This window comes from Triticum urartu, chromosome 7A (genome assembly GCF_056163025.1).
Source record: "Triticum urartu cultivar PI428250 chromosome 7A, HENAU_Tu73, whole genome shotgun sequence".
NCBI classification, from domain to species: domain Eukaryota; kingdom Viridiplantae; phylum Streptophyta; class Magnoliopsida; order Poales; family Poaceae; genus Triticum; species Triticum urartu.
Window position 1 is genome coordinate 401,453,216 of NC_141879.1, and position 21,902 is coordinate 401,475,117.

General features: G+C 44.1%; 1 long non-coding RNA gene across 1 annotated transcript; it reads left to right on the top strand.

Moving 5' to 3' along the window:
• The first annotated feature begins 18,476 nt into the window (after positions 1-18,476).
• LOC125521348 (uncharacterized) lies at positions 18,477-21,645 on the top strand. The gene is made up of 2 exons (XR_007289210.2): positions 18,477-20,565; positions 20,671-21,645. It is a non-coding gene; the product is annotated as an uncharacterized LOC125521348 (long non-coding RNA).
• Positions 21,646-21,902: the final 257 nt, after the last annotated feature.

Consider the following 21,902-nt stretch of genomic DNA (forward strand, 5'->3'; position numbering starts at 1 on the left):
TGAATTACTGGAAGACACCTGGCGCAACGGTCTCGGGGCGTCACAATACACCAACTCATTAATGGGACCATTAAGAAATGCACTCTTCACATCCATTTGTTGCAACTTAAATTTATGATGAGAAGCATAAGCAATCAACATGCGAATGGATTCAAGACAAGCAACGGGAGCAAAGGTTTCACCCTAGTCGATACCCTCGACTTGGGAGTAGCCTTGTGCTACCAACCGGGCCTTGTTGCGAATGATAATTCCATGAGCGTCTTGCTTGTTCTTGAATATCCACTTGGTTCCAATGACATTGTGGTCACCCGTTGGCCTTGGCACCAACCTCCAAACCTTGTTGTACTGGAAGTTGTTGAGTTCTTCATGCATGATATTGAGCCAATCCAGATCTTCGAGCGCCTCATAGACCTTTTGGGGTTCAACACAAGAGACAAACGCGTGATGTTCACAATAGTTTGCCAATTTTCTACGAGTGCTTACCCCCTTTCGGATGCTTACAAGCACATTTGTCATGATATGGCCCTTGGTTGTGAGCTTGGAAGCAATCTTGGTGGCACGACGCTCCAATTCCTCCTCAGGGGTGAGTTGAGGAGCGGTGACTTGATCATCTTGGGCGCCATCTTGAGCTTGTTCTTGATCTTGAGCTTGCTCCTGATCTTGAACATGCTCGGAGGAGAGAACTTAACCTTGGGCATCACTTGGTGATTCAACACAGTCTTGAGATTGATCTTGCCCTTGGTCTTGTTCATGATGTTGAGGGCCTTCACTTTGATCTTCGGAAGCGTGTGGGCCTTGGGTTGGTGATGGCTCCACTTGAGTGGAGCATTGTCCTTATCCTTCGGCCACAAGGGGTTCCTCAATGGGTAGGATAAATCCAACTCCCATTCTTCTTATGTCTTGGGGAGGAATTTCATCACCTACATCACAAGTGCCACTTTGCTCCACATGGCAGCCGTTATTCTCATCAAACTCCACGTTACACGTCTCCTCAATGAGTCCCGTGGACTTACTGAGGACACGGTAAGCATGAGAGTTGGTAGCATAACCAACAAATATGCCCTCATAAGCTCTAGCCTCAAATTTAGACAAACGAACACCTTTCTTCAGAATGAAACACTTACACCCGAACACCCGGAAGTACTTGAGGTTGGGCTTGTTACCGGTGAGTATCTCATAAGGAGTCTTGCTCAAGCCCTTGCGGAGGTAGAGCCGAAAGTTGTATTGAGACTTGAACTCCACCATCATGGTCCTTGCCGCATCCATCAATGTCCGGTTCTTCCTCTCCGCTACGCCATTTTGTTGAGGGGTGTATGGTGTGGAATATTGATGCTTGATCCCCTCATCACTAAGGAACTTATCCAAGGTGTAGTTCTTGAACTCGGTGCCGTTGTCGCTTCTAATTGTCAAGATCTTTGCATTGTGTTGTCATTGGGTTTCATTTGCAAATTCAATGACGGTTTGTTGGGTCTCGCTCTTCCTCTTAAAGAAGTGTACCCGAGTGTATCTTGAATAATCATCCACAATCACCAAGCAATACTTTCTACCCCCAAGATTATCAAAGGATGGAGGCCCAAAGAGATCCAAGTGAAGGAGCTCCAAAGGCCTCTTCGAGTAGATGATAGTCGTGGGAGGGTGAACCTTTTCATGAAGCTTTCCTTCGATACAAGCACTGCAAGCATGATCTTTAGCAAAACTAACATTTGTTAGTCCACGGATATGGTCCCCCTTGAGAAGACTATGCAAAGTCGCATATTGACATGGGCTAAACGGTGATGCCAAAGCCATCCCACGTCAACTTTACCATTAGGCATGTCGCGGTCTTAGTGGGTCGCTCCGAAAAGTTAATCACATAGAGACCGTTCTCGACATGCCCAACAAAGGCTACTTTAAGAGTCTTGCTCCACAAGAGGGCCACGGTATCAACATCAAAGAAAGTGGCAAAGCCCATGAGTGCAAGTTGACATATACCAACTCATCAATAGGACCATTAAGAAAAGCACTCTTCACATCCATTTGTTGTAACTTAAAGTTATGATGACAAGCATATGCAATCAACATGCGAATGGATGCAAGGCGAGAAACGAGAGAAAAGGTTTCACCGTAGTCGATACCCTCGACTTGGGAGTAGCCTTGGGCCACCAAACGAGCCTTGTTGCGAATGATAATCCCATGAGCATCTTGCTTGTTCTTGAATATCCACTTGGTTCCAATTACATTATGGTTCCCCGTTGGACTTGGCACCAATCTCCACACCTTGTTGTGCTCGAAGTTGTTGAGTTCTTCATGCATGGCATTGAGCCAATCCGGATCCTTGAGCGCCTCATAGACCTTTTGGGGTTCAACACAAGAGACAAACACGTGATGTTCACAATAGTTTGCCAATTGTCTATGAGTGCTCACCCCCTTTCGGATGCTTCCAAGCACATTTGTCATGAGATGATCTTTGGTGGATGCGATCTTGGCGGCACGACACTCTAATTCCTCCTCTGTAGAGAGTTGAGGAGCGGTCACTTGATCTTGATCATCTTGAGCGTCATCTTGAGCTTGTTCTTGATCTTGAGCTTGCTCTTGATCTTGAACTTGCTTGGATGATAGAACTTGACCTTGGGCATCGCTTGGTGATTCAACACCATCTTGAGGTTGATCTTGCCCTTGGTCTTGTTCATGAGGTTGAGGGCCTTCACTTTGTTCTTCGGAAGCGTGTGGGCCTTGAGTTGGTGATGGCTCCACGTGAGTGGAACATTGTCCTTCTCCTTCGGCCACAAGGGGATCCTCAATGGGTAGGATAAAACCAACACCCATTCTTCTTATGGCTTGGGGAGGAATTTCATCACCTACATCACAAGTGCCACTTTGCTCCACTTGGGAGCCATTATTCTCATCAAACTCCATGTTACATGTCTCCTCAATAAGTCTTGTGGAATTATTGAGGACACGGTAAGCATGGGAGTTTGTAGCATAACCAACAAATATGCCCTCATGAGCTCTAGCCTCAAATTTAGACAAACAAACACCTTTCTTGAGAATGAAACACTTTCACCCAAACACCCGGAAGTACTTGAGGTTGGGCTGGTTACTGGTGAGTATCTCATATGAAGTCTTGTTCAAGCCTTTGCGGAGGTAGAGCCGATTGGATGCATGACAGGCGGTGTTGATGGCTTCGGCCCAAAAGTTGTATGGAGACTTGAACTCCGCCATCATGGTCCTTGCCGCATCCATCAACGTTCGCTTCTTCCTCTCCGCTACACCATTTTGTTGAGGGTGTAAGGTGTGGAATATTGATGCTTGACCCCCTCATCACTAAGAAACTCATCCAAGGTGTAGTTCTTGAACTCGGTGCTGTTGTCACTTCTTATTGTCAAGATCTTTGCATTGTGTTGACGTTGAGCTTCATTTGCAAAGTCAATGACGGTTTGTTGGGTCTCACTCTTCCTCTTTAAGAAATATACCCAAGTGTATCTTGAATAATCATCCACAATCACCAATCAATACTTCCTACCCCCAAGACTATCAAAATATGGAGGCCCAAAGAGATCCATGTGAAGGAGTTTCAAAGGCCTCTTTGAGTAAATGATAGTCGTGGGAGGGTGAGCCTTTTCATGTAGCTTTCCTTCAATACAAGCACTGCAAGCACGATCTTTGGCAAAACTAACATTTGTTAGTCCACGGACATGGTCCCCCTTGAGAAGACTTTGCAAACATCTCATATTGACATGGGCTAAACGGCGATGCCAAAGCCATCCCACGGCAACTTTAGCCATTAGGCATGTCGCAGTCTTTGTGAGTTGCTCCGAAAAGTTAATCACATAGAGACCGTTTTCGACATGCCCAACAAAGGCTAATTTAAGAGTCTTGCTCCACAAGAGGGCCACGGTATCAAGATCAAAGAAGGTGGCACAACCCATGAGTGCAAGTTGACGAATGGAAAGTAAATTGTATGCAAGGGACTCAACAAGCACGACCTTCTCGATCGTGAGATCATGAGAAATGACAACCTTGCCGAGTCCCAATACCTTAGAGGATGAGGCGTCACCCCACTCTAGGTTGGTGGGCATGGATGGAATCTTTTGCACGTCCACCACCAAGTCCTTGCTTCCGGTCATATGATTAGTAGTTCCACTATCGAGCAACCATGATCCCCATCGGAAGCAGACACCTACAGGAGAACAATGCTTGGTTTTAGGTACCCATTTTGTAATGGGTCCTTTGATGTTAGTAACAAGGGTCTTAGGAACCCAAATAGACCATTCAATGTACTCATAAGGAGAACCAACAAATTTGGCATAAACATGCCCATCACTAGCACGGCACAACACATAAGAAGGGTTAAAGTCGCCGGCTTTGTTGGGAAGGGAAGTGTTGCCCTTCTTGGCATCACTACCCTTCACGGTGTTCTTGTTCTTCTCCTTAGTTGCACCCTCTCCCTCCTTCACAAAGGTTTGCTTGAGACGGGGAGGTCGTGTGGCCTTGTCATTCTTCTTCTTGTTCTTGGACATGGGCGCGTACCCAATCCCTTCCTTGGCCACAACATCCTTTTGGTTGCTCAAAAGGTCGTTGAGGTTCTTCTCGCCTTGTATGCAAGACACAAGACCTTTCTCAAGTTGCTCCTTCAACTTAGCATTCTCCTCAACAAGATGCACATGCTCACAACATGGGTTAGTAGCATTTTCATTATCAATTAACATCATATGAGGAAAAGTGACTTTCCCCTTGGTTAGCTTTACTTGAAGTTGATCATGAGACTCTTTGAGGCTAGCATGAACACCCTTCAAGACCTTGTGAGCCTTGTCAGATAAGTCAAACTCCGCTTTGAGTCTAGCAAGATCAACCCCAAGCTTGGCCTTCTCGGAGTTTAGCACATGAGAATCAACAAGAGCATGATCAAGATCTTTCTTTAACTTAGCGTGATCAACGTTGTGTGACTCCTCAAGAGCCAAACGAAGACCACACTCTTCCTCAAGGGCATTGGAAAGATCTGAAATCTCATCGGCATAGTTACGACTATGCCCCTCCATCTTAGAGATAGTATCTTCGTGAGCCTCGATCATATCATTGGCTTCACCAAGTTGTGCCAAGAGAGCAACGAAGTGCTTCTTGGATTTACCCTTGAGTTTACCCATAAAGGACTCAAACTCATTCTCCTCCACATTAGATCCCTCATATTCATCAATGCAATCCGTCAAGGAAGGATTATTACTGATGGTAGTTTTCATGTTGGGGGTTACCTTGTCGGTGGCTTTAGCCACGAGGCACTTGGCGGTGATGCTCTCATTGGGTGAGTCAAAGAGTGACACCCGTGGAGTTGTCACAATGGCAACAGAGGCCATGGCAACCGACTCACCATCTTCACCATCATCATCATCGTCATTGTACTCTTCTTGTACCACCAACACCTTGGGAGGAGTCTTCTTGGTGAAGTTGCTCTTGTTGGGGAAAGACTTGGCTTTGTCCTTTCGGATGAGCTTGCCACCATTGTCTTCCCTCTTCTCATAAGGGTATTCCGCAACAAAATGACTTACATTGCCACAATTATAGAAAGTCCTCACACGTTGCTTGACCTTCACGCCACTTGAGTTGTTCTTGTTGAAGTTGGGCCTTGGGTTCTTCTTGCTCCAAAATTGCCTTGAAGCAAGAGCCATGTGTTCATGATAGGCATCCTTTGTATCTTCGGGGTTGCTCTCCTCCTCTTCCTCTTCGTCCTCTTCTTGCACACTAACATTGGCTTTTAATGCAAGGTTGGGCTTCTTTGCTCTTTGAGAACGTAGCACCGCATTGTCGGCCGTCTTGTCCAAGATGCTCATAGCCACAAACTCATCCAAGACTTCACTTGAGGAAAGTCCTCCACCATAAGCTTTTACTTGTGTAGGTATGAGAAACCGAAAAGAATTGGTACCAATTGTGCTATTTCCTTGTTCCACATTTGAGTGATCATTGATCCATCTTCAACATCAGTCAAGGTACATTTGGTATAAGTTCTTCTGTTTCTCCCACTCACATATAGCATACTTGGGATAGAAGTCATTGCATTTTTGCTTAGTAGGTTGTGCACAAGTCTTCGTATCCGCCTATTGTGCAATCATGCTAGCGTATCTCTAGTGCTGTGCAACAAGAGCACTTTCATGGATTCCACATTTTGGCTCATTCCTTGGTTGCACGACCCCACTTATCTATTTACGTGTGAGTTCCCGTGTACCACATTTTGCTATTGGTCTACTTGTTGCATTTGCAAATTTGTGAATCTTTTCCAACATTATTGAAGCTCACTAACAATTGTATCAAATTTTGTGCCACCATCCTAACCGAGCTCCACCATAAGCTTTTACTTGTGTAGGTATGAGAAACCGACAAGAATTGGTACCAATTGTGCTATTTCCTTACTCCCCTTGTGTGGAAGTCCGGCCTTTGACGAATGACAGAGGACATGGCCTTGTGGTAAGGCATCATTGCCTTGAGGAATTTGCGATTGATCCAATTTTCATCCGTGGCCTTGCTCCGCGAGTTTGGTTACTCTCCGATAAAGCTCACGAGGTTCTTCATCATCTTTCATTGCAAACTCATTGGCTTCATCTTGCACCACTTCATAGTTGAGCATTGAATGCTTGTGCTCCCCTTGTAGAGGGAAACAACTTGGAGCCATGCATATTTGGCCATGGCGAAGGACCAGAGGTGAGGAAGATCTTCGGGTGGAATTGCATCTTAGATGATGAAGAGGGCATTCTCATTGAATTGATTATCCGCGGCTTCTCTAGGAGTGAAGTTGCTTTAGTCATGTGGATAGAAACCTTCTTCAATGATTCTCCAAAGATTAGTATTCACATGATTTAAATGACGCTTAAAACGATAGACCCAAGAATCAAAGTCCTCATTTTTCACAATCTTAGGGGGAGGACCGGCATGATTCAAATGAGTGGAAGGAATCGGTCCACCATAAACAAGTGGAGGTTCCACATGGGCAAAGATGCCGGTGCCATTTTTACCACTAGAAGAAGGAGCCTTTTCACTAGTAGCTTCCCCCTTGTTGGAGTTAGCATTCGTCACCTTGTTAGTGGGATCACCCACTTTCAACGGTAAGGTGGATAGTTTAAGCCCTTCTAGGAATTTATTAAACATGCTTTCAACCTTGGTCGTCATGGAGGTTTTCAATGTGTCCAAAGCCACATTGAATTCCTCACGAGAGACCGCGGTTCCCCCATCGCCCGTAGACGAGATCGGATTCACACCGGAGTGCTCCTGCACACCGTCTACGGTGTCAATCATACTCTTCGGACGGCAAAGTCATAGTAAATAGACGAGGCTCTGATACCAATTGAAAGGATCGATATAGTGGACTAGAGGGGGTGAATAGGCAACTAACAAGTTTTAGCTTTTCTTTACCAAATAAACTTTGCATCAAAGTAGGTTGTCTAGATATGCAACTAGGTGAGCAACCTATATGATGCAACAACAACAAGCACACAAGCAAGCAAGGGAAATAACACAAATAAGCTTGCACAAGTAAAGGTACGAGATAATCAAGAGTGGAGCTGGTGAAGACGAGGATGTGTTACCAAAGTTCCTTCCTTTTGAGGGGAAATACGTCTCCGTTGGAGCCATGTGGAGGCACAATGCTCCCCAAGAAGCCACTAGGGCCACTGTATTCTCCTCACGCCCTCACACAATGTGAGATGTCGTGATTCCACTATTGGTGCCCTTGGTGGCAGCGATCGGACCTTTACAAACAAGGTTGGGGCAATCTCCACAACTTAATTGGAGGCTCCCAACAACACACAAAGCTTCACCACAATGGAATATGGCTCCGCGGTGAGCTCAACTATCTAGGGTGCTCAAACACCCAAGAGTAACAAGATCTGTAAGGTATTAGTGGGGGGAATCAAATTTCTCAGGGTGGAAGTGTAGATCGAGGTCTTCTCAACCAATCCCTACAAAATCAACAAGTTTGATTGGCCAGGGAGTGAGATCAGGCGAAAATGGAGGTTGGAGCAACAATAGAGCTTAGGGTTGGAAGAGGTGGTCAAATCAGAGAAGAAGACACCCCTATATAGTGGGGAGACAAATCCAACCGTTATCTACTTAACCAGCCCGTGACCTACGGTACTACCGCACCAAACCAACGGTACTACCGCAAGGGCTCACGGTACTACCGCAGCGAGCCGCGGTACTACCGTGGCCACGACAGGAGCTAGCCCAGGCCTATAGCAAAGAAGTTGGGGGTGGTACTGCCGTTCGCGCGGTACTACCGCAGCCCCTTGCGGTACTACCACAAGGCAGGATTGGACTAGCCTGGGAAGGGCGCGGACAAATAAAAAAACGTCCGTGGAAACTTCCGCTGACTTTCAAACAGTGCAAAAATCTGACACGGTACTACCACACAAGGCATGTTGTACTACCGCGCAGGGAGCGGATGTAAAAAATTACATCCGCCCCTACTTCCGCTTATGGTGTTGTGCCGGGCCAGGACTCATGGTACTACGGCTCCCAAGGAGTAGTACTACCGTGACCACCTGCGGTACTACCGCAGGGGCCTGTGGTACTACTGCTCCGACGAGCAGTACTACCGCATGCCCCAGAACAACAACACTAGGAATCCTTCTTTTTGCATAAAAACAAAGAAACAGAGGATGCTCCATAGTGCTAAGGGAAAGGCGGTGCAAAAAGGAGTAAACGTGTACGTGATGATTCCACCCAAACCTTTCCAATGCGGACCCCCTCTTAATAGTACGGCTTTCCTACGACTCAAAACCACCAAAAAAGAACGTAGAAAAACGCCGTCTTCAATCATCTTCGAGGGGCACCAAACCGACTTGTGCCTAGTAATTAAATGTCTGAAATACTCAAGGCACACGATTAGTCCGCAAAAGCATTGTCATCAATCACCAAAACACCTTACGGATAATTATGGCCTTACAGAGAGACGCGGTCTCTCTCGTGGAGTAGATCCGTAATGGATGAGCAAAGCTCTATCTCTATATGAGCTACTACTTTGCTAACCTTAACTAAGAGGAGTAGGAGGTCTATTCATAGTCTTAGTGCAAATGCGGAGGAACTGAGGGGGTACATGGGCCTCGGGCCCGAATCCTATGCGTAGATAGGTACCGGACGTCTGCTAGGGACCGGTCGTCCGGTGGCTCATGGGCGGCCGGGCATCCGGTAGTCACCGGTCGTCCGCTCGTTCTGGCTCAGATGCTGAAGTAGCGGATTTCCGGAAGTGGCGGGTCGTCCGGTCGCTGGACGTCCGGTGGTGTCGGACTTCCACTCGTTTGGCTTGGGTGCGGGGTCGCCGGTCATCTGGTCCGGGCCGGACGTCCACTCGCTGTAGCTCGGCTGGGACTTCACGCGCCGGACATCCGGTCCCGATCGGTCGTCCAGTGGCTGGGGCTTCTTCCACAGCTCTCTTTCTTGTCCTTCATGGTTGGTGTTCTTGCTGTCTTGTCCATTGGGTGTAGTCGCTCTGTGGCTCTCCTCCAAGTACCTGATAACACATAGTGTTTCCGCTTGAGGTAGTAGCCATGTCTCATGTATAGGAAATGGTAGTTCAGAGAGGAGCGAGTTCACCTTATCTTCGATAGCCTTTGCTCGTGCCCTTGTCATTAGTCCAAGTGGTGTCGTGGGAGATGTCGGTAGGTCCGTGGGGATGATCTTGGGATGCTCCGCATCAGGGGTCTTGAATCCAAGGGGATCTTCTCCGTCGAGGGGCCGTGGTCTCTCTCGTGGAGTAGATTTGAGGTGCATGAGCAAGGCTCTATCTCTAATATGAGCTATCATAACTCTAACCCTCAAATGGTGGGGGTAGAGGAGTATATATAGTCTAGAGCCACAAAGGGGTAAGTGGGAGAGGGATACAAGGCCAAAGGCCCGGCTACGCACAGGTAGGTAGCGGTCATCCGGTGGCTCAAGAGGGACCGGTCATCCGCCAGTCGCCGGACATCCGCTGAAGACATTCTATGAAGAGGCACCGGACGTGCGGTGTCTTTGGACTTCTGTTAATATTACCGGTCGTCCGGGTGGGGTCCGGGCGTCCGCTCGCTGGGAGGTGCTGTAGCTGGTGTTGATTGTGCTTCAGGCGCCGGTCGTCCGGTGGAGGCCGGATGTCCGCTCGCTGGAGCTTCTTTGGCAGCTCCTTGTACTTGGTGTCCTCGCCGTCTTGTCGTCCTCCTCTTTGTTCCTGGTCATGCATAGCACATATATTTGAGGTAGTAGACATGTCTCACATATGAAAAGTGATGGTTCGAAGAGGAGCGAGTTCACCTTGTGTCCAATGGTGTATAGCCGAGGTCTCATATTATGTATCCTTGGGGCTTGGAGAGTAGTAGGAGTGTACATCGGGATGAACGTGGGATGCTCCGCATCATATACTCCTTGTTTTCGCCGTGTGGCATGATGTAACTTACGTGTGTGACAGCCAAGAATGAAAGGGCATTCCTGGCATCGGTCAATATATATGTGGAAACAATATCTCCAGCATCGAGGACACAAAATTTCATGGCGGTTCAGCGAAAAGCATCACGGGAAAGTGAAATTCTTTCAAGCACTGCCATATAATGGACCGGTGTTCACTAAAACGGGCATAACTTTGTCATTCGGAGTCCGTTTCGGACCCACAAGTACTCAAAATGCTCGCGGCGAGCGTGCGAATCCAGAAAATGCTCCCCGCTTCCACTAGGAGGCCCAGGGTGCCATCAAATTCGGCCTTAGGGTGACCTTTTTGGCCCTGAAAGTCAAATAACATCATTCGCCGCTCCTTTTCGGACAAGTTTTTGAACCCATTGGCCCTTTCTTTTGAAGGAAATTCGAGAGATTAGTTTGATGGTAGACATTAGTCCCCTGGCAAGGACAAACGTAGCTTTGTGCACATGATTTATGATCCGGGAATTTCTATTTCTCCGTAAATTCAACAAAATCCAGCGGCTACAAGCCTTATACTCCTCGTGTTTCGCCGTGTGGCATGCTGTAACTTACGTGTGTGACAGCAAAGAACCAAAGGGCATTCCTGGCATCGGTCAATATATACGTGGAAGCAATATCTCCAACATCGAGGACACAAAAATTCAGGGCGGTTCAGCAAAAAGCGTCACGGGAAAGTAAAATTCTTTCGAGGACTGCCATATAATGGACCGGTGTTCACTAAAACGGTCATAACTTTGTCATTTGGAGTCCGTTTTAACCCACAAGTACTCAAAATGCTCGTGGCGAGCGTGAAAATCCAGAAAATACTCCCCGCTTGCGCCAGGAAGCCTAGGGTGCCTTCAAATTTAGCCTTAAGGAGGACTTTTTGGCCCTGAAATTCAAATAACATCATTCACCGCTTCTTTCCAGACAAGTTTCTGAACCCATTGGCCCTTCCTTTTGAATGAAATTCGAGAGATTACGTTGATTATTGAAATTAGTCCCCCTAACAAGGACAAACGTAGCTTTGTGCACATGATTTATGATCCGGAAATTCCTATTTCTTCGTAAATTCAAGAAAATCCAGTGGCTACAAGCCTTATACTCCTTGTTTTCACCGTGTGGCATGCTGTAACTTACGTGTGTGACAACAAAGAACCAAAGGGTATTCCTGGCATCGGTCAATATATACGTGGAAACAATATCTCCAGCATCGAGGACACACAATTTTGGGGAGGTTTCGCGAAAAGCGTCACGGGAAAGTGAAATTCTTTCAAGGAGTGCCATATAATGGACCGGTGTTCACTAAAACGGTCATAACTTTGTCATTCGGAGTCCGTTTCGGACCCACAAATACTCAAAATGCTTGCGGTGAACATGCAAATACAGAAAATTCTCCTCGCTTGCACCAGGAGGCCCGAGGTGCCTTCAAATTTGGCCTTAAGGATGACTTTTTGGCCCTGAAAGTCAAATAACATCATTCGCCGCTCCTTTTCGGATATGTTTCTGAATCCATTGGCCCTTCCTTCTGAAGGAAATTCAAGAGATTACGTTGATTGTAGACATTAGTCCCCCTGGCAAGGACAAACGTAGCTTTGTGCACATGATTTATGATCCGGGAATTCCTATTTCTTCGTAAATTCAAGATAATCCTGCGGCTACAAGCCTTATAACTCCTTGTTTTCTCCGTGTGGCATGTTGTAACTTACGTGTGTGACAGTCAAGAACCAAAGGGCATTCCTGGCATCGGTCAATATATACGTGGAAACAATATCTCCAGCATCAAGGTGATAGAGGCAAAGGTGTCCCGTCTTTCGATGAGATGGTGGCTATCGTTTTGGAGGAAGTCGACTTTGACGATCCGACTACGAACGTGCGAGGACGTAGCGCCTTAGCAATTGCTAAACCAACTCCGAGAGGTTATTGACCACGCCGGAGCACGATCAACTTGACCAAGCAAGAAACTAAGATTGCAATATGGATATTGCGAATATAAGAGGAAAACTTTATTGATCAAGGTGGGGTTCTGTGACGTCTTAGTCTGGTCGTTGAACACAAATGAAGTACGCGAAGTTGTAGCTATGGCGAACTTTTAATCTGAACAAAACCAAAGTCTAAACGATGCCCTACGGGCTGTATATATGGAGGAGAGAGGGGGAATTTCATGGCCCTTGGAGGAGGGGTCCGAAACCAACCCTAACTCTTGTTTCGGCACACATACAGACTCTAAAAACTGTCTATAATCAAGTATTTCGAAATTACATGGGCCTGGCCCAAAAATAAGGTGACGCAGCACCTAGAATAGCCTTTGGACGAACTTTATGAAGTTGCATCTTGTATATTTCGTCCAAGGCTTCATGCACTCATTATGGTGGCTTCAAAGTCCTGGAATCATCACTTGTAACTCTGTTCCTGTTCCCCTTGTGTATGCCATCATCTCCATGCTTGAACTTGCTCCAAGGTTTATATTTCTTGTCCAAGCTAGGCCCTTCATTTGTAAGCAAAACAAATGTATCCAATTTAGGCAGCATCATATTCTCATGAACATTAGAATTGTTACCAAGAAACAAAAGTACCTGATAATTCAATTGGCGTGTGCGAGCTCTAGTAATTGGTCCAGTGTGTATAGCAGCAGGGGATGTGGGTGTAAAAATGGTATTGATGTCCTCATCATCCTCCCCTTCTTGAAATGAAGTCGTCCTCGACGAAAGTTCATCTTCCTCGGCCAAATAAGGCTTCAAATATGCAATGTTAAAAGTGGGACTAACCCCAAAATCCGCAGGCAGCTCAAGTTTATATGGATTATCATTTATTTTATCTAACACTTTAAAAGGACCATCAGCACATGGCTTTAGCTTTGATTTGCGCAAATTAGGAATATCCTTACGCAAATGTAACCAAATAAGATCTCTAGGTGCAAACACAACATGTTTTCTACCCTTATCTCCAGCAAGTTTATATTTAGCATTCATACGGTCAATGTTTTCCTTAGTTAACTCATGCATTTTAAAAATCAATTCAGCACGTTCTTTAGCATCAAAATTAACCTTCTCCCAAGATGGAAGAGGCAATAAATCAATAGGTGCACGAGGTAGGAAACCATACACAATTTCAAAAGAGGACATCTTAGTAGTAGAATGCAATGAACGGTTATAAGAAAATTCAATGTGAGGCAAGCATTCTTCCCACATTTTCTTATTATTCTTCAAAACAGCCCTAAGCATAGTAGACAATGTTCTATTGACTACTTCAGTTTGTCCATCAGTTTGGGGGTGACAAGTAGTACTAAAAAGCAGTTTAATCCCCAACTTAGCCCATAAACATCTCCAAAAGTGGCTAAGAAATTTAGTATCATGATCTGAAACAATAGTATTTGGCACACCATGCAAGCGAATAATTTCATGAAAGAACAAATCAGCAACATTAACAGCATCATCGCTTTTATGACATGGTATAAAGTGTGCCATTTTAGAGAACCTATTCACAACAACAAATATGCTATCCCTCCCCTTCTTTGTTCGAGGTAAACCTAAAACAAAGTCCATAGATATATCCTCCCAAGGAACACTAGGTACAGGCAAAGTCATATATAAACCATGAGGATTTAGTCGTGACTTAGTTTTTTGACATGTAGTGCAGTGAGCAACAAAATGCTCAACATCGCGTCTCATCTTTGGCCAAAAGAAATGTGTAGCAAGTATATCCTATGTCTTCTTCACGCCAAAGTGTCCCATTAATCCTCCTCCATGCGCCTCCTGCAACAGCATAAGACGAACGGAGCTAGTTGGAATGCATAGCTTGTTAGCACGAAACACAAATCCATCATTAATGATGAACTTGTTCCACGTTCTTCCTTCTTTACAATTCTGCATTACATCTTTAAAATCAGCATCATGCACATATTGATCTTTGATGGTATCCAAATCAAATATTTCGAAGTCAAGTTGTGAAATCATAGTATAGCGACGAGACAATGCATCAGCAATAACATTTTCTTTACCCTTCTTGTGTTTAATGACATAAGGGAAATTCTCAATGAATTCAACCCATTTAGCATGTCTATGATTCAGTTTAGCTTGACTTTTAATATGTTTCAAAATTCACGATCGTAATGTATAACAAATTCTTTGCGCCATAAATAATGTTGCCATGTTTCTAAAGTCTGAACAAGAGCATATAATTTTTTATCATAAGTAGAATAATTCAGATTAGGCCCACTCAATTTTTCAGAAAAATATGCAACAGGTTTGCCATCTTGTAATAACACACCTCCTAATCCAATTTCACTAGCATCACATTCAAGCTCAAAAGTCTTATTAAAATCAGGAAGTTAGAGTAAAGGAGCCTGTGTCAACTTATCTTTCAATACCGTGAAGGCTTCTTCCTATGCGGTACCCAAAACAAAAGGCGCATCCTTCTTTGTAAGCTCATTGAGAGGTGCAGCAATGGTGCTGAAATCTCTCACAAAACGCCTATAGAATCCAGCGAGGCCAAGGAAACTCCTCACTTGTGTGACCGTTTTGGGCTGTGGCCAACTCTCAATAGCTTCAGTCTTGGCTTTATCAACTTCAATTCCCTGTGGAGTAACAACATAGCCAAGAAAAGATACTCATTCGGTGTAGAAGGTGCACTTCCCAAGGTTACCAAACAAACGTGCATCACGTAGAGCAATAAAAACAGCACGTAAATGTTACAAGTGTACCTCCAAATATCTGCTATAAATTAGTATATCATCAACATAGACTACCACAAATCGTCCAGTGAAACCACGTAAGACTTCATTCATTAGTCTCATGAAAGTACTAGGTGCATTAGTTAACCCAAAAGGAATGACTAACCACTCATATAAACAAAACTTAGTTTTAAATGTTGTTTTCCATTCATCTCCCAATTTCACGCGAATTTGAAGGTATCCACTAAACAAATCAACTTTGGAGAAAATCATAGAGCCACTCAATTCATCAAGCATATCATCTAGCCTAAGAATAGGATGACGATAACGAATAGTAATATTATTAATGCCTCTACAATCAACACACATACGCGACGTACCATCCTTTTTAGGCACTAGTATAATAGGAACAACACAACGACTAAGAGATTCGCGTATGTAACATTTGTCAAGCAGCTCCTGTACTTGACGCATAATCTCTTTCGTCTCCTCTTGATTGGTACGGTATGGTGCACGGTTGGGTAGCGATGCACCGGGAATTAAGTCAATTTGATGCTCAATCCCTCGAATAGATGGTAATCCCGGTGACACGTCTTGTGGGAATACGTCAGCGAACTCCTGCAAAATGTTAGTGACAGTAGGGGGCAAAGAGGATGTGGTCTTGTGGTCAGAGATAGCTTCTCCACCATCTCCATGCTAGCCAACTTGTTGCAACTCCCTCCATCTATGATGACGCGAACAAAACGTTCCTTCACAACTCCCTTTGTATGGAACAAATTATGCCTCTGATTTTGCTCAGCTTGTGTGACCTGCACACTCAAAACACGTTGAGCAACTGAACATTCATACCTGTCAGCATCTTCAGGAGCCATGTATTGTGTCTCATGATCAGAATCATCTCCACCGTGTTCTTCACATGTAATAAGAGCCAAAGTCTCCTCATCATAGTCACTAATGGACTCATACCCACCATCCTTAGTAGCAATCATCACACACTGAGATTTGCATTCTCTCGCCAAATTTCCTCTTCTGTTACAACAACGACAAATAATATCACTTGTGTGCCCTGTTGATGCCATGGAAGAAGAAGAATGCTGTGCAGGCCCCATAGGTGTGCTCTTGGCAGATAATGGTGGTTGTGCCTGCTTCCTTGTATCACGGCTGGAGGTAACAGCTGATGAAGGTGTCGGTGCATTAGAATGTGTGGAAGTAGAGGATGCACGCGGTGTCCATGATGAAGGTCGACCTGCAGAAAAGTTAGTCCGCGCCAATGCCTGTCGATCCTGCACTTCACGTTCAGCTTTACAAGCAAGATGGAATAAACGAGTGATATTATTATACTCCTTATACTCTAGAATGGTATGAATCTCCCTATTTAATCCACCCATAAAATGTGCAAACATAGCTTCATTCTCCTCAACAATACCACATCTAATCATGCCGGTTTGTAATTCCTGATAATATTCTTCTACATAATTTTTTTTCCTTGTCTTAAGCGTTGCAATTTTTGAAGTAATTCATGTTGATAATATGGTGGAACCCAATGAGTATGCATTGCAGTTTTCAAAGCAGTCCAAGTAGTTGGAATAGGATATAATCTACAATGTTCAGACCACCAAACACATGCAAAACTAGTGAAAGCACAAACAGCAGCAGGAACACGTCTCTCCTCGGGATATTGTAAACATGTAAAATGTTGTTCAGTTTCTAACTCCCAAGTAAGATATATATCGGGAACATATATACCCTCAGATGGTGGAATATTCAATTTCAGTTTAGGAAAAAGGTCATGATCTCGTACCTCAGGTGGTGGTGCAGCCCTACCGTTGCGATGATATACCTGAGGATGACCTGGTGGTGGTGGTGCTGGTGGTTGCATGTAGTTTTGATTTTGATCAACCTCATCCTCGTAATGGTCCTCCACCTCTGCAGTAGCAGCAGGAACTATAGAAGCATCAACAGCGCACCAGAATTTTGCCCAAGCTCAATGGGAATGCGCTATGCTCGTCCCACTTGATTTGGAAGGCGACGTTGTTGTTGTTGTGGTAGAGGTGCGACAGGTGCAGCCGGCGGTGGTGGTGGAAAATGCGAAAGCAATTCAGTAAACTTGTTATCGATCTTTGTTTCGAACATCTTCTCCATGCCATCTATCTTCTCCATGGCGTCTTCAAATCTGTTTATCACATCTTGCACATGTCCACTCATCATTTGCTGAAACTTATCATGAAGTTCCTTGTTCGTCAAGTTCTCCCAGTCAATCTCGTCGACTTGTGATCCTGCCATGGTTAGCAGCAATAGAACACACAAAAATATGATCCTACAGACTACGAACAAGTGGTGGTGGTGGGTGTCACAAATCCGTCAAGCAAATCTCAAATTCTTACCAGTTCTTACCCAGCAGCAGGCGGTGATCGGCAACCGATGTAGTCAAAACTCTCAAAGCTTGGATAGAGCGATTACCAGGGAGAGTCAAAAGCGCGACGTAGATTTATGTGGAGCTAGGAAGGCTTATAATATGGTAGCAAAAAGATTAGCAATAATTAATTCAGAGATGCAAAGTTGAATAACCGCTCAATGACGGTACTGTGCTGGTCCTAGGCTAGACTGTGCTAGAGACGCGAACCTAGAACACTAACAAAATCACGGCGCTGCACGTAAACAAGGGAAATGCACACTCTGGAATTTTTTCGCTTTGTTTTTTTGCCACTCCTCTTTTCTTTTGCGCTCCTCTTTTTTGTTGCGAAAAATCACTATAATGATGAGTGTCTCAAAACTCTTCCCAGGTCAAACTGACATGATGGGCATAAATTTTTTTGACTCTTTTCAGAAATCAGGGCAGGGACGATGAAAAAGTGCGACAAAAAATCACTATGATGGCACCTGGCTCAAAAGACTTGGAAAAGCCTAAAAATAGGATAGGGAAAAATATTTTTGCCTGCGAAAATTTTGGCCTAAAAACTGCTCGGGGGTCTCCAGACTTCTTTTTTCGAAACCTACTCAGGCAAGAAAACATGAATCAGAAATTAGACGGATCTCGAAAACAAACCTAATATGAAAGGAATTCAGATTGGTGGTGGATATATAATGGTAGGATATGGCAGCGGTGGTGGTATATCACTACACCATAACACTTAATTAGGGGCAGTTAACTGCCGGGAGAAATACCTTATCAAGGGCAAAAAATCTGCCGGGGATTACATTTCTGCCGGCACAAGTAGGTATGGGCAGAGAAACTGCTGGGAGAAGTTAAGGTACTGGGGCATACGGACTGCCGTGAATGATTAATGACATGTTTTCTGCTGGGAGAACTAAGTTCCGGCCCATAAACTGCCGGTACGTGGTGCGAGCCAAAAAGTAGAACATATTGGGCCTAAACGGCCCACGGGCGATGGAAAATATTGGCACGCTGAACAAAAAAACAAGAATCCCCACTACTGCTCGTCTTGACCCTTCCAAATTGCTCCCCAAAGCAAACCCTAAGCAAATCGAATCTCACCCCGAGGCCCCCTTCCCCTTCACCGGCGCTGTCGCCGCCCAGCCACCTCACCGGAGTGCCCTAGCAACCTCCTCATCCACCGGCGAGCACCCTTCGCCGCTTCCTCCTTGACCTCTGCCACATCAAGCGTCGGCTTCCTTCCCCGACCCAAGTCGCCGCTCCCAGACAACCTCCGCCGCGCCTCAATGCTGCCTCCCGAAACTTTCTCTCCGGGCAGCACCACGACCAGCTCCCCCGCCATCGTCTACTTGCTCGCTTCCTCAAGCGGCGCCGACTCATCCAGGAGCTCCTCCCGTCAGCAGCACCTCCTCCTCTAGGAGCCTCCCCTACGAACCAGTCCTCCACCAAATTGTTACGTTCATGCTTGCAGTGAATATATGAGGAGCTGATGGTTTCTTCTATCTATTGGCAGTCTATCTGTACATTTACTTATTGGGGAGTACTTTGTACTTAGTCGTATGGTTTATCTTTTGCTTATGGATCTGCAAAAACTGGTATTCCAAGATTCTTGTATCTTGAATTAATAAAAAAGCAGGGCTGGATTGGGCCAGTTCGCCAAAAAAATTGTACTTTCATCTGTAGGGCTATGTCAAAATGTGTCATATTAGCTTGGATGCAATATATAATGTGCAAAATTCTAGTCACGCTGTTTTACTTTTCCCCTGTAGTTTAGTTACATTTTGGAATATACAGGTGCAATAATTTTGCTCTACAATAAGGCTGTTGTTTTGTTGCTGATAATTATAACGTTTTGGATGCTCGTTGTTTATTTTCTACATACAGGTTTGGTGGTAGTGCTGGTCTCTGTGGCTTAGTTTCTGATGTTTAGAGGGTACCCCTAAAGGGGGACTAACCTGAGACATGTGGTTGTGTTCTATTAGTTTTTAGTAATGGAAATTGGAGCTATGCTCCTAGGTAGGATTTTTTTTTTGGAAAAATGGGTCATGAGGCTAGCTGAGTATTGTGCTCTTTTGTTCTATATGTAATCCTGACAAACAGTTCTCTAATTTTCACTTGGTGCTTTCACTGAAATAAAATTTTCAGTTTGTTTGTCCTATGAGCAGCGTGGATCTTCTTTGTCCTCTCCACCAAGCAGCGTCGACTACGCCATCTCCCCCCAGGTAGTGCCTCATCTATGTCCTTGGCCCCAAGAAGTGTCCAAAATTCGGAGCTGATATGATATATTGTATGTTGTTTGCATATTGATGATCTGGTAAGCATTACAATGTTGGACATGACCAATTGCTTAACAGGAGATCTCTGTCTAAGAAATACCTTCCTTAAAAAGCATTAATTGTAAAGCATGTGCGATGAATATATTTCACTTCAATTATCTCATGTGCGATGATCTTATTTAGCATTTCATTTCTTATATGCTTCATGCAAATGAAACTAAAGTAAACATACAAACTGAGGTTTTGCTTGCCCTGTGTATGCATGTCCTGAATGTGCTTTGCCTTTGTATGCATACAGTTACCGGAAGCTTTTACATGTACTAGAACTAGCTTTTGCATGCCCTGTGTATTCTGAAGCTTAGTCTTTTTTTATTGGGCAGTAATTGAAACAGAGTTGTTGGTCTGCCTGCCATAGAACCATTTATGAAGATCATAGGAGTTGCCTTCTCATGTATTCCTATGCATAGTCCAGTACATATTTCCGTGTGTAAAAAGTTGTTGGTCTTGCTGTAGATTCACACTAAAAGTTGAAAATTATGCTAGTAGAAATAGGTGTTCTAGTATATCTGACTACTTGCTTTGGAATAGTTATTTCTTGATATTATCTCATCCCATCCCATGTATATTTCTATAAAAAGCTTTATGAACCGAGTTCACTACAACTTGAAGTCTTGTGCATGGAAGGGAATTGAGATATTTGCTCATTCTGTACTAGTTAAAATGTATGTGTTGATATTCTACTCATTTTGGTTCATGCCGCTCTTAATTCTTCTTGTATGAGCACTTACAGTGTTGTAAGGTTGAAGGTTCAAGATACTACACTTCAGTCCACACATGTAATATTATTTGAAAAGTAAAGTTCTAATTTGAAGTAGAGTTGTATATAGTAAACTTCGAATGTCTTGATTAATTTTCTATATCTTTCATTGCAATGGTTACAGGTTCATCTTTACTTGAAATCTAATTTGCATGTTGGTTAGTGTTCTTCAAGAATCAGGGTACTAATTTGTGATATGATTGGTGAAAGAGGTATTTTGCACGATTCATTTATATCCTACATGTCTTTTTTCCCTCTATATATAGTAGCATTATTCGAAAATGTTCTTGTATTTCCTCTCAGAGGATCACACCTGAATATCATTATATATGCTTCTGAAGAAGTTCTATATGTTCTTTTGAGTTAAGCCTACTTGCCTTTGTGTGCTTATACAAAAAGATAAGATCCTGTGATGTAAAAAATTCATATAGGTTGTGGATGTCACTTCCTTTTTCTTGAACGTTGTCCCTATTTTGTCCTATGTACAGACAAATTTGGTGATTCTTCACTTTCTGGAAAGTAAACTTAATACCAGAGGTAATCACACCATGCCATATGGGTTTCATTATCTGTCCAGACCTGAAACTGTTGTCATGCTTTCCAGGAAGTGTAACTTGATGTGCTTAATTCGTGCACCCAAACTTGAAACTATTGACATTTGTTAGTTTCTTATTAAATCGAATGTTCATTTGATGCCTTGAAAGGAAATTTGTTGAGAAAATCTCTTGATTATGTAGATGTTTTTCTTATAAAAAATGGAGGTGGAGCCCTCTGTAAATTCTTTGAGTATCATAATAAATGTAATGGAGATTATGTTTTCTAATACATGTACTTGTTATTTGGTCACTTCCTGTCTAGGTTGAAAATGTTCCTGCAAGACTGGTTAAGACACCTTGCTGTAACCATATGTGTTGAGCTCACACAGAAGACCTGACAAGCTTTACTCTTTGTGTTTGTTACATTTTGTACTGCTCGGATGTCTAGGAACTGCGAATGCTAAATTATGAGGAAGTCTTCAGGTGTACTCAATTAATTGTATACATTGTAAAATATTTGATGATGAGATTTTATAATATATATGTGAAGTGCATCTGTAGAATCCTCTTGCTTTATTTGAATGGATGCAGCATCATGTGATTCGTCAGTGTGTATGTAAATGTGAAGTGAATGCAATACTATAGTATAAATAGCCTTATTAATTGGGTTACTTGGCACCACCGGCAGATCATCTGCCAGGAAAGTTGTTGATTGCTAGCAGAAAATGTTTGCCGAGCACATCTCCATCTGCCAGGAATTGTAATCCCCAGCAGCCGTTCTTGTGGCAGTTCTATCTGTCGGGAGAAAATCATTCCCGAC